We start from the raw sequence: 13416 nt of genomic DNA, 5'->3' as shown, positions 1-13416 counted from the left end.
CAAATCTGGGTGAAAGAGAATTATTTTTGCCATTCCTATAACTTTTCTCTAAGTCTGAAATTATGCCAAAATAAACGTTTTAAAACATGATGCTTATGAAGACTTTGTGATCACATAGGAAAATGCCTTTGCTGAAAAGGAGCAAACTGTAAAATTGTATGATAGAATGTGATTTCAGCTCCTTAAAAAAAAACTCACGGAGAAAATAGTAGAAGGAAATAGAGCAACGCGTTAACTTCTGTTCTCTATTATCCACATTAATAAATGCTGTACATTTTTCTCTAAGTAGCAGGTATTTCTTGAAAGATCAGGAGGAAAAAATCTTGTAAAAGAAGATGGTATCTAACTCTCAAAGAACTGAGTGAGCTTCGCCCTTAGTTGTCTTTGCCACCATGTACCCACTATACTAGAAGGGTGTCACACATGCGTAAGACGGTCTCCAACTTACAACTTTTCGACTTTACAATGGTGGAAAACCAATACACATTCAATAGAAACTGTACTTTGCATTTTGCTGTTTTTCCAGGCTGGCACCGTGTGCTAAGGCACTGTCTTGTGGTGCTGGGCACTGACTACCAGCCGCACTCAGCTCCCAGACAAGGACATGATCACGAGGGTGAACAGAAAATGCACTGACAACCATTCTGCTTTTCACTTTTAGTACAGTATTCAATAAATTACATGAGCTATTCAACGCTTTATTATAAAATAGGCTTTGTGTGAGATGATTTTGCCCAACTGCAGGCTAATTGAGTGTTCTGAGCATGTATAAGGTAAGTTGGTATATTTTTCTTTTTTTAAGAGTCGTCTTTATCGACGTATAATTTACCTAAAATAAACTGCACCCATTTAAAGTATATAGACTGTGGGGCTCCTGGGTGGCTCAGTCGGTTAAGCGTCCGACATCAGCTCAGGTCATGATCTCACAGTCTGTGAGTTCAAGCCCCGCATAGGGCTCTGTGCTGACAGCTCAGAACCTGGAGCCTGCTTCGGATTCTCTGTCTCCCTCTCTCTCTCTACCCCTCCCCCATTTGTTCTCTCTGTCTTCTCTCTCTCTCTCTCTCTCTCAAAAATATATAAACATTAACAAAGTTTTTAAGTATATAGTGTAAATTTTGACAAACATGTAGACCACGTAACCATCATCACAATCCTGATATAGAACATTTCTTCACCCTTAAAGGTTCTTTCATGCCTTCTTTCCTTTTCATCTTTAGTGTATTTAATTGTCTCTAGTCTATCCTTCCTCTAGAATATAAGCTTTTTAAAAAAACAACAACTATTTTTATTGAAGTGTAGCTGACATAGTGTTAGCTTCAGGTGTTCACCTCAGTGATTCATCAATTCTATGCCTTATGCTGTGCTCACTACCATAAGTATAGTCACCCTCTGTCATCATATTGTTATTACAGTATTACTGACAATATTCCCTATGCTGTACTTTTAACTCCATGGCTTATTTGTTTTATAACTAGAAGTTTTTACCTCTTAATCACCTTCACCTGTTTCGCCCACTCCCTCCCTCCCTCCATTCTGGCAGTTGCCAGTTTCTTCTCCGTATTTATGAGTCTGTGGTTTTTTGTTTGTTACTCTGTTTTTTATATTCCACATATAAGGGAAATTTATGGTATTTGCATACCTTTTTCTGATTTATTTCACTTAGCATATTACCCTCTCGGTCTATCCATGTTGTCACAAATGGCAAGATCTCATTCTTTTTTATGTCTGAGTAATATTATATACACACACACACACACACACACACACACACACACACACACACACACTACATTTTCTGTATCCATTCATCTATGGATGAGCACTTAGGTTGCTTCCATATCTTGGCTATTATAAATAATGCTGCATTAAACATAGAAGTGCATGTATCTTTTCGTGTTTATGTTTTTATTTTCTTTGGGTAAAAACCTAGTAGTGGAATTACGGGACCATACGGTGATTCTGTTTTAAAATTTTTGAGGAACCTCTATACTGTTTTCCACAGTGTCTGCACTAATTTACATTCCTACCAATAGTGCACAAGGTTTCCTCTTCTCTACCTCCTTGCCAACACTTATTATTTCTTGTCTTTTTGATAGTAGCTAGTCTGACAGGTATAAGGTAATATCTCATTGTGGTTTTGATTTGTATTTCCCTAATGATTAGTGATGTTGAACATCTTTTCATGTATCTTTTGGCCATCTATATTGAAACAGAAAAATGCTGATTCAAGTCCTATGCCCATTTTTAATTAGATTATTTGGGTTTTTTTTTTCTGTTGAATTGTGAAAGTTCATGTATTTTAGATATTAATCCCTTATCAGATAAATCATTTGCAAATATCTTCTTCCATTCAATAAGTGGCCTTTTCATCTTGTTAATGGTTTCCTTCACTGTGCAAAGTCTTTTTATTTTGGTGTAGTCCCAATAATTTATTTTTGCTTGTGTTTCCCTTGCCTCAGGAGACATATCCATAAATATGTTGCAAAGGCCAATGGCCAAGAGATCACTGCCCATGTTTTCTTTTAGGAGTTTTATGGTTTCCGGTCTCACATTTGGGTCTTTAGTTGGTTTTGAGTTTATTTTTGTGTATCATGTGAGAAAGTGGTCCAGTGGTGGGTGAGTATATTAAATGCATTTTCAACTTAAGGTATTTTCAACTTTTGATGGTTTATTGGGACATAACCCCATAGTACGTCAAGGGAGATCTGGAAGCATACATGCATACACACACACTTTTTAAAACTTCTGTTTTTCTGTAATGATGTTTTGAGGGAAATTTTGTGTTGAGCAGGAGTTCAAACATGATGGTACCTCATAAACCTCTTCCCAACTCTGAATTCCTTGCTTTACTTTCCAGTTCTTTGGAAGTCAGCCCCTTTGCAACCCAGACACAATGCTAGGTATTAAGTACATAAGGATAGATGGGCCTCCCAGCCTGTCTTCTAAAGATGTTCACAGTCCACAGCCAGACAAATCTGTGATTACAATCTTGTGCTGGGAACTTCGGGAGGGTAACAGTTCCCACGAGAGGCAGACTTGCCTTGGGGCAGCTGTGGTGGTCGGGCCAGGCAGGCATTGATCTCTAGACCTAGAAAGTTAAGTGAGATGTTGCCATTCAGAGAAAGGTAGCAGAGCATTCCAAGCTGAAAGTTCCAGCATCTCTAGCACATGTTCTCTCTGTGGCCCATTCAGTATCATTGGAGAAACCCCCGGCCAGGGAGGCGAGGTGTTCACGAGACCTGGGGGGCACGGGTCCTGTCCTTCAGGGGCTGCTATCCCAGGTGCTGGAGGAAGTGGTCCTGCTGCAGGGAGCCAGAGGTGCTTTCCATAGCCCATGAAATTGATGCCTCCACTTGCAGAATCACTGCAGGAGTTTGCCTGATTTCCCCCACTCTGGAAACCAAATGCTGCCCCCCACCCCCACCCCCACCCCCACCCAGGGAGGAGCAAGCAACGCTTGATGGTGGTACCATTTTGGAGAGTTTGCTGATCTCTCACTCTGTCCTCAGTGGCACTCCTGAAACATGCCTTATTCATTTGGAAACATAAATCAAGGGGTCAGGTCTAGCTGGCACTTGGCCTTACAGGCTCCATAGCTGTTTCTGAAGTCCCAGAGTTACGCCAAAGTAATGTTGAGAAGTGTGTTCCCTACTTCATTGGACAGTAATTCATCTTTGAACCACCATTTACCTGGGCCCATCATTCATTCCAGTCGTGAGAGCCTGAGGACACCAATATATAAGTATTTTTAATCTACCATGTAACCAGATCAAACAGGCAAAGCAGTTGTTAAGAATCCCATAACTGTGTTATGTTGAAAGCTTCTCCATTGATCTTGGGACCTTCTTTTTTCTTTTTGTAATCATTTGAGAGCATGATTTTTTTTTTTTTTTTTTTTTACTCAGGTATTATTTTTGATTTTTTTTAAGTTTATTTATTTTGAGAGAGAGAGAGTGAGTGAGCCAGGGAAGGGCAGAGAGAGAGAGGGGGAGAGAGAATCCCAAGCAGCCTCTGCACTGTCAGCACAGAGCCCGACACAGGGCTCGAACCCACAAACAATGAGATCATGACCTGAGCCGAAATCAAGAGTTGGATGCTTAACCAACTGAACCACCCAGGTGCCCCAGGTATTATTTTCATTTTAAAGATGTGTCAGTCCTAGGAGGATCTGAGCTGGAAAGAGGTCTTACAAATCGCCTAGCATCTAGTCTAACAACCTCATTTTCAGAAACTTAGAAAGGTAGAAGAGGCCTAAGTTTATTGCTCTTAGTGTGAATGTTCTCCCACTCATTTTTTAAAACAAGAATAACAGTTGCACCACCATCCTGTGACCATTGCAAGGATTACATGAGTTAAGTACCTCAGGCTTTGGCACAGTATCTGGCAGCAGAGTAAGTCCATAATTCATATTAACTGGTGGTGTTACTGTTGAATCCTGTGCAAGTGTCTTCCTCTCCTGTTTGGCTGGAAAGACAAGAGATTTGTTGCTTATCATCATGTCCCCATCATCTGGCACAGTGACCAGCACTTGGTTAGGTGCTCCATCTTGTTTCTAAATGATTGAAGACAGTATTTTGCTGAAGGTAGAAATTAGATGAAATCTGAATCAGAACCCAGATACTAACTCTAAGGTCTAGGCTTTCCATGCTGTTCCACGTTGGCTTCCTTCTCTCTTTGATTCTAGGCAACTTGCTTCATTTCTCTGAGCCTCTGTTTCCTCACTTTGGATGTGTCCATCAGATCCCTCTAGTCCTGAAGCTCTGTGTGCCCCACCCACCAGCCTTTTAAGGAGACATACTCTGAACTGGCCACTAGGTGTCACGATTGGCCAAGTAGCAGAAAGGGGGAAAGAGAAAAAAAAAAAAAAAAACGCATTTAACTGGTGAACTGGTTGCCCTAAAAAGAATATTAGTGGGAGTGATCTTGTAATTAGAAACCGTTGCCCTTGGATGAGTTGGAGGGGGGCAGTTGTCCCAGGATTTGTAAGCATGGACTTTGGAGCCAGGTATGGGTCAAAGCCCATAGCTCTGTTCACACCAGCTAGGACCTCCAGTTCCCTGGAACTTGCTAGGGCCCTTGTCTCAGTGGTGTCATGCATATAACATGCTCCGCACCTCGCCAGGGTTGAGGAAGAGCCTCACGACGTTAGCGGCTATGAGAGCTGCTTCTGGTATTTGATACCATAAAACTCCACTTTTCTGTTCCCTCCAAGCCAAGTAGACGGGCTTCAGAAGCCTTTGTGGTTTGCTCCCTGTTTTACAAGACCACACTTTTAAGTAGTCCCTTAAATGGCAGGATGGATGGCATGTCAATATCAAGTTAAAAGGAAGCCTAGAATATCTGGAGGAATATCAGAACTCCTGGAAGAGTCAGCACGGAGCCTAATTAGCACACAGCAGGGTGTCTGGAAAGTAACTAGAACTTGGGTGGAGGGGGGTGATGGGAGCATTGTCACAAAATGACATTGTTCAAAGAAGGGATTTCTTTGTTGCATGGACCATCATTTATATGTGGGTGTCTTATTTTTAACATACTTCAGGGAGAATCTTTTAGGAACAACAGTGACTAGTATTTATTGCACCCTCACTATGTGTAAGTTATTATACTAAATGCTGTACATGCATCATTCTCTTTAATCTTCACCACAACCCCGTGAGGTAGGTTTACCTCTTATGTCTATTTTCTAGATGAGGAAATTGAGGTGCAGAAAGATTAGAATAATAATAATAATAGCTAATGAGTACTGTCTAAAAGTCAGGCATTAGTCTAAGATCTATAAGTATCCCTCCCACAATAACCCTGTTTACAGATGAGGACTCCCAGGCACAGAGAGGTTATGTAGCTTTGTTGAGGTCACACAGGGAGTGGGTGCAGCAGTCAGGACACAAACCCTGGCCCACATGACTGCAAAGTTCTTTTTTTAACTACTATGCTATGCTACCTCCTACAGCCCTTTGCATGTATGCAGTAGGCACTTGATCGGTGTTTACTGAGTTGAATAGCTCTCAGACTATAATTAGCCAACACAGAAAAGTTTCTCTGAGGAAAGGACTCAGTTCTTGATATTCCTTTTACCCAAAACCACACCTCTGCCGGCTTTCGTTAACATTCCCTGAGCTGGACTTTGCACTGAACTTTTTGTCGGTAATAAGATCAATATTCTTCCATTGGAACGGTCAGGAGAAGGCTGTTCCCATGGCGAATGTTTTCAGGAAACATTTCTACAGGGGGCTTCTCAGCTGACTTTATTTTCTTCACGTTCGTCTGGTAGACGTTCCTTGGGTTTCTTCTGGTAGAGTGGTGTCCAGCAGTGTCTCTTTAGCCCATTAAAGCCACGACCAGAGGGTTGCCAGGGTGTCGAGCCAGCCCTCCGTGCTGCAGTCAGGGCATAGGGCACTCCCCAGGCCTGACACCAGGCGGATCCCAGGGGACATGAACGGCAGAGGACCTGCTTCCCTGGTTAGTAAGCTGGCCACGGCTACCAGACAACATTTTTGGTTGTCATGATGCCAGTGAGCTCTGAGGAAGGGAAACAGGACCTGGGCCACAGTAATCATTGTCCAGCTACAATAATTCAGTCCCAGCAGTTTGATCGATTGGTGTTTTATGTGTGCCTTATGTGTGGGAGGTTTCCACTGCAGTAGGAAACCCAGATGATGTTAGGCTGAAACCTCCTTCTCAGACCTGTGGTTCTGAGCACTGAGACTTGTTTCCTGGCCACTTTTTCTCTTATTTTATTTTTTTAAGTTTATTTACTTTGAGAGAAAGGGAGAGAGAGAATCCCAAGCAGGCCCTGCACTGTCACCACAGGGACGTGGGGCTCGAACTCACAAAACCATGAGATCCTGACCTGAGCCAAAACCGAGAGTTAAATACTTAACCGACTGAGCCATGCAGGAGCCCCACCACTTTTTCTCTTGAAGTGAACTGAGTCATCTCGAATCTTCCTTCGAACTTTGTCAGCATCTCTGGGGGCCTGTGTGAACTAGAGACTTGGGGGTCAGCCTTTCCAAGGAAAGCAGTGTTTTTCCTTCTGAATATTTTTCCATCTAAAAATGAGATATTTTTCCCCCATGGTGACCAAAATTATGCATATTAAAGGAGACAGATGGAGAGTTTGGAGCTGTTGAGGGTGGGGATGATAGCCAATAGAGGGAGGTCCCCAGGTAGTCAGAAAGGCGTGAGATGGAGAGAGCACAGGGACGGAGGCTTCCATCTGTCATTGCGCCTTTGGCCCTTTTACTTATCACCTTCTGTGTTCGCCTTCCCAGGATGCAGTTGGAAGCAGGTTGGCGTTTGCCTTGTCATTAACACAGCTAGTGGACACTTGAGAGATAGGAAGATGTGTAAGGGATAGGCCAAAGGAGCTTCTGGACTCGTGGATTTTTTTTTTTTTTAATTAATGTTTGTTTATTTTTGAGAGAGAGCGAGCGAGAAAGAGAGAGAGCATGCAGAAGCAGGGGAGGATCAGAGAGAGAGGGAGGGAGACACAGAATCTGAAGCAGGCTCCAGGATCTGAGCTGTCAGCACAGAGCCCAACGCAGGGTTCAAACCCACGAACCATGAGATCATGACCTGAGCCAAAGTTGGATGAAACTAACTCAGAGCACCTCACGTGGATGTTTTTCCTTGTCCCATCTAGAAGAGGACTTCCTGCTTTCTTCTTCATAATGGCATGCTTAGAAAAGTCATACTATAGTATGGAGGATAATGCCCATGGCCTGAGGCCCGGATAGCCAGGTCATGCTTGGCCATGTGGGCTGAGGCTCTCCTAAACCTCAGCCAGGGGAACTGAGTGAGACATTGTACTCCATACAATCAGAAACCTCAAAGCACAGACCACCCCTTCAGTAGGTTAGCAAGGTGTTTTACCAAACCCTTCTTCTGCAAAAGGTTGGAAATTCAAAGCAGTTGTTGGCTGTAAAGATTTCAAGGTCCAGATCCTTTGTGGACCTTGTGAGAAAAAAAGAGTCAAAGAGACTAGAGCCTGCACAGAGGGATCAGCAGTATTGTTGGGACCAGAACTATTTCTTGCCTAACTATAGAATAGGCGTGAACGAGGAGCAAGTACTTCATATCACATGCGCATGTGTGCACACGCACACACAAATACACCCCGGGTTCAGAGCTACTACTGTGCCTTTTTTTTTTTTTTAATGTTTATTTATTTTGAGAAGGAGAGAGAGAATGTGAGCAGGGGAGGGGCAGAGAGAAAGGGAGAGAGAGAATCCCAAGCCGGCTCCATGATGTCAGCACAGAACCCAGTGCAGGGCTCCATCCCACGAACCATGAGATCGTGACCTGAGCCAAAATCAAGAGTCGGACGCTTGACTGACTGAGCCACCCAGGCGCCCCTACTTCTTCTAAAGTAACAGGTTTTCATGTTTTCATTCTAACAAAGTATTGTATAACCAAAGAGAAATTTTTAATCGCTGCACTGTACCATGCCACGTCCAAAGCAGACCCCTTCCCCATCCTCAACCCAGGAGGTGGGAGGCTGATGTCCAGAGCTGTCATCCTTTGAGCAGCAGCCACAGCACCACAAGCTCCTGGGGACCCGGGCCCGACAGCATTTGTCTTCAGTCTGTGTCTAGCCTGAGAAGCCCGTGTTACCTGGCAGTGTCTCACAACGGCAGCCTCCCGGCTGGTATCCCCGACTTTTACCTTGTCTCTCCCACCCCATAATGCAGTGCGCTTTTTATAAACTATAAGACTGACAGGGCCATTCCTTTTTCTTTCTTCCTTTGTCCCTCTGAGGAACTAACTTCCTTCTGCAATCAGGTGCAGCCCACAGTTCCTCAGGGAGGTCTTCCCACCTCAGCAAGCGTGCATCGGGCATCGCTGTTGCAGCCTCTGCTGGACCTCTTGTCACAGTTTCCACACTGTCGTGAAGTTATCTGTCTCCCTCCCTCTGCTCCCAGATGCTAAGCCCCTTGAGGACGACGGTGCTGTCTTAGCTGGCGGTAGCCCAAGGGCCTGGCACAAACAAGATGGGCCTTCAGTGCACATTCACCAGCCACTTCTGCCGATCGAACCTTCGTCTTTGGCTCACTCTACGAGGCCTAGCTCTGCTTGTGGTTCTAGCTGAAAGCCTTAGCATCTTGGTGGTGTCAAGGCTTTCCTACAGACAGAATTTTACCACTAGTGATATCCCAAGCCCAGGATATATTTAGCATGGTTTGTCGGTAATTACTGTTCATCATCATGACCCTGGGACACTGTAAAAGTCTTAAGTGCCCTTGACTCATCACAGGCAAATTCAATTATTCATTTGGCAAACATTTTGAGGACCCACTTTGCACAAAGCATGTGCTTGGTACTACGAGGTATAGAAGGATGTATAAGGTAGGGTTAGCCTCCCAGAGTTGACCGTAAAGCTTTTATATTTTGCTGATGGTTCTTCCTATGTTGAGTGTTTAAAAAGTACACACAAAAACCAAAAACAAAAAAATTAAGCCCTTGAAGAAGGCAAGACCTATTTTAAAGGTACTGAGATGGGGCACCTGGGTGGCTCAGTTGGTTAAGTGTCTCTTGACTCTGGCTGAGTCCATCATCTCCCAGTCGTGAATTTGAGACCTGCATCTGACTCTGTGCTGACAGCGTGGAGCCTGCTTGGAATTCTCTTTCTCCCTCTCTCTGCCCCTCCCCTGCTTGCTTTCTGTCTCTCTCTCAAAATAAATAAAATAAACATTAAAAAAAAAAAAAAAAAGAGTACTGGGATCTCACAGTATAAATCCAGAAGACACTGTGGGCTCTTAGTTCAGTACAGAAATGGAATGAGCCACACTGCCTTTCGGGGATACAACGATAGATCAAACATAAACCCCACCCTCAGAAAGCCCATAATGGAACAGAAAAATAAGATTTTTACCTAAGTACTTCTAAGACAATATAAAGTGGAAAAAATTTCCTAAGTAGCTATATCCATTTTGACTACAAGTAGAAAACCCAACTCATCTAAAAAGAAGTTCAGATGCAGGCTTTCTGCAGGTGACCAATTTAGTAGTTCATCAACATCAAGTTCATTTCATCTATTATGTCATCCTCAAAGCATTAGCTAGCTCTCCTGATGGGTACAGAAAGGCTGTAGGCAGCTCCTTCTCTCCTGTCAATGCCAAGGCAGACAGAGAACTGTTTTTTATGCATCTCTCCTTAAGAATGAAGAGACTTTTAGAAACCCGTGTCCCAACCCCAGCTGACTTCTCCTCATGTGTCATTGGCAGAACTGGGACATATGCCCACCCCAAAACTCATCCCTAACAAATGGGATGAGGTCATTTATGTGGTGTAGACCAATCTGCATTTACCCTAGTCACGTGAGGAAAGGGCACACTTGTTCTGTCAGCAGAGTGGAGGGGGGAAATGGCTATCGAGTGGCAGGTTAGAGTGCCGGGTACAGAGGAAATCATAAAAAATATCACACTGTTCAGGAAGAGAGCAAGGTGGGCCCTCATAGAGGTTGCTTCCAGTGGAGAAGACCTACAAGCACACTTACTGTTTTAATGGAAGAAGTACAGGTGCTGTGGGAGCACATCAGGAAGGCTTCCTGGAGGAACTGACATTTAAGCTGTGGAAGAAGTCTACAAAGGGGAAGGACACAATATGATCTTTCTTTCAGGAAGTTTACTCTAGCTGTGAAGAATGGAGTGGCAGAGTTTGGATGGCAGGTAGACCAACTAGGAAGCTGTCACAGTGTTTCAGAGATCAGTGGCAAGCTGCTTGTAGTCCCAGCTAGCTTTGTGGCAGTGGGGCTATAAAGTACATGAATTTGAGAAATCCCGCATATGCAGAGAGAGCAGGACTAGGAGATTATAAGAAGAGGCGCAGTGGGAGAGAGGGGGGCCCAGGGTGACTGCAGAGCGTCTGGCTTAAGCAGCTGCCTGGGTAGTGGGGCGACTCCCTGAGTCGGAGACCGTAACAGTGGGCGGTTTGTGGTGGGGATGGGAATGTTGAGTTCAGGTATGACTGGAGCTTGCTGTGTGGGAGGCGGGTGGGGTAAGAAACAAGCTGGAGAGGTAATCACGAGTCAGAACTCTCAGGGCCTGTGGGCCCCGCTGGGAGGTTATACTTGATCCTCCTAAGAGGCCGTGCAGGGAGGTGATGAGGAGAAACGGAGGCAAGGAAATTCTATGAACTATGCTGGAAAGGTCATAACAAGAGGGAGATGGCAGGTTCTCACATGTCACAGCCAAGTGGGCTGCAGGAAGCGGGGTCGAGGGGGGCCCAGGGTGGCTGAAAGGGGTATGGTGGTATTCTAGAGCGACAACACCAGCTCCATACCCAACAGCCTCACAAAAAGGAGAAGTGATAACTTAGCAGAGCATTTAAATACGTGGTCACGCTCAAGGCGCACCACCTGTCGGGGGCGGGCATTCTCCTACTAACAAGTACAGAAACAGCCACGGAATGAAACCACCCAGGGCGGTCAGGGCAGTTCTGGAAGCCGCTCCCTGCGCTCCTGACTCAGGCCAGTGCTCTTTTTACTACAGATCCTTCAAGGAGCCTTTATGCACCACTGCCCAGACACTGGACTAAGTGCTGGGATCACAGAACTGGGGAGAACACAATCCAGTGTGGCAGGCAGAGAAAGGCACGCAAGCAAATAAATAAATAAATGCAGGCAATGAAGCATGAAGACAGAAAGAGAGCTATGAGTGAGCACAGCACTTTCAGTGCTCAGGAACGGAGGAGGGGTGGGGGGGCGAGAGAAAACTCCTGCAAGTCCACTGAGGGCTGCCCTGGGCCTCCTTTATCTCTGGCTTACCTGACCAGCACACCTTGCTTTATGATGTAAATGACCAGCACTGGTCCTGGATCCTCCATTCACTGTAAAACCTGCCTGAGTTGAAGCGCTGAGAGTATTTGAAAACAGGAGCTTTAAAAAAAAAAAAAAATTCTTGCAACATATATACTGAACACCCACTGTGTACTCAGCTGTGTTCCAGGTGTTGGGCATTCAAAGGTGAGTGAGATGTGGGGTCTTCATTGAGTAGAGAAGACAATTGCATGAACTTGCCATTGTAGTGCGATGAGGTCAATGCGGTGGTGGCACTGGAGGGCGCCGAAAGAAGGCCACTAATTCCACCTGGGAGTCACTAGGGAAAGTTGCTAGAAGCTGTAATACAGATCAGATTAAGCTACCCTTCTCTGCTTTGGAACTTGTGTAAGGACACAGGGACATAAGTCAGCACTGACTAACAGCATCTGGCACATAGTAAACATGCAATGGATGATAGCTAATACTATTTGTAGCTAGATTAGTGAAGGGATCAGCTAAGAATAAAGAGAATGTTGCTAGAAAAGTAGATCCTTTAGTCAACTGTCAGTTGCATAAATTTACATAAATTAAAGTGTTTGACATCAGAGCAGGAGTAGCTAACTGTTTTCAGCATATGCGCCACCTAGGGTCGATGGGAGCCAGGTGTTGAAAAGATGTATTAATTAACTCACATCTGGGCCCAATAAGAAAGCACTGTGATCTATTAGTGATGTCTGCCATGGGCACGGAGGGGGATGAGGCAGAATACGTGCCACACATCTGCCATCCTTAAATTAGAATAAGAGCTCAAATAACTGAGATCTGACTACATAAAACCTATGAACCCCACTCTTGTGCACTTCACATTTTCCAGAGACAACAACGCCCTGTCCATATGTGAAATTTTTGGAAGTAATCATACTTCAGACTTGTCTATTGGAATCTAAAGTACATTCAGCCCAGCCCCTTATATTGGCTCCAGCTAGACAGCTGTCTTCTTATCACTGATCAGAAGTAGAATCCTGAAACACCAAGGAAAGGTGAACATAGAGTAATTGATTGCCATGTTGATTGAACTATATTCCTCCCAATGGTGGGAGAGTAGAGGAACTTATGTTAGATTTTCTGTAAAAGCTGATATGAGAAAGGAGCTGCTGACGAGACTATGCCGTTATTCAGGGCTTCCGATTAAAGGGTCAGCCCAATCAGTCAGTGAAGGATGAGCCACACTGAGTTACTACCAGGCACCATGCGGGGAGGTGGAGAAGAAATGGCCGTTGCTTGTATTTTGGCAATAACTCTTGCTGAAAGACAGCTGTGATACGAATGCGCTAGCTCTTGTCATGCTTCACAATCATTAACCTGACATCTCTGTTTTGCTGTGCTAAATGCTGGTTTGGGTTAGAAAGGCAGCCAAGAACTCAAAGACGTAGAGAGGCATGTTCAGTACATGAGTTTAGCATGTTAAATTTGGAAGATCTTCCTGTTCACTATTGTTCTGGTCTCCCACTTCAAGAGTTGTCCACAGGTTAATCCTTTTTGTCAGTCTTAGAGATACAAGAGATCTCTTGCTTTTCATGTTGGAACATCATTTAGGTTTATCTTTTCGGGATACTTTTGAATGGGAACGAGGGCCAAGATAAGGCTGTTTAGGTTAC

General features: G+C 44.4%; 1 protein-coding gene across 5 annotated transcripts in view; it reads left to right on the top strand.

Annotated features, from left to right (window-relative positions):
• The window catches only part of GNG12 (G protein subunit gamma 12), a 129572-nt gene that overhangs the window by 65442 nt on the left and 50714 nt on the right, over positions 1–13416 (top strand). The window contains exon 1 of one of the 5 annotated variants that reach the window (XM_086717256.1): positions 11714–11962. The exons of the other annotated variants lie outside the window; for them this stretch is intronic. The gene's annotated coding sequence lies outside the window, so the exon portion shown is untranslated. Of the gene's footprint in view, positions 1–11713; positions 11963–13416 lie in introns of those variants that run through there. 5 annotated transcript variants of the gene reach the window in all.

Source organism: Puma concolor, chromosome C1 (genome assembly GCF_028749965.1).
Source record: "Puma concolor isolate L17-30 chromosome C1, mPumCon1.1.hap2, whole genome shotgun sequence".
NCBI classification, from domain to species: Eukaryota; Metazoa; Chordata; class Mammalia; order Carnivora; family Felidae; genus Puma; species Puma concolor.
Note: the sequence above shows the minus strand (reverse complement) of the source record. Positions and strands in the feature narration are given on the sequence as shown.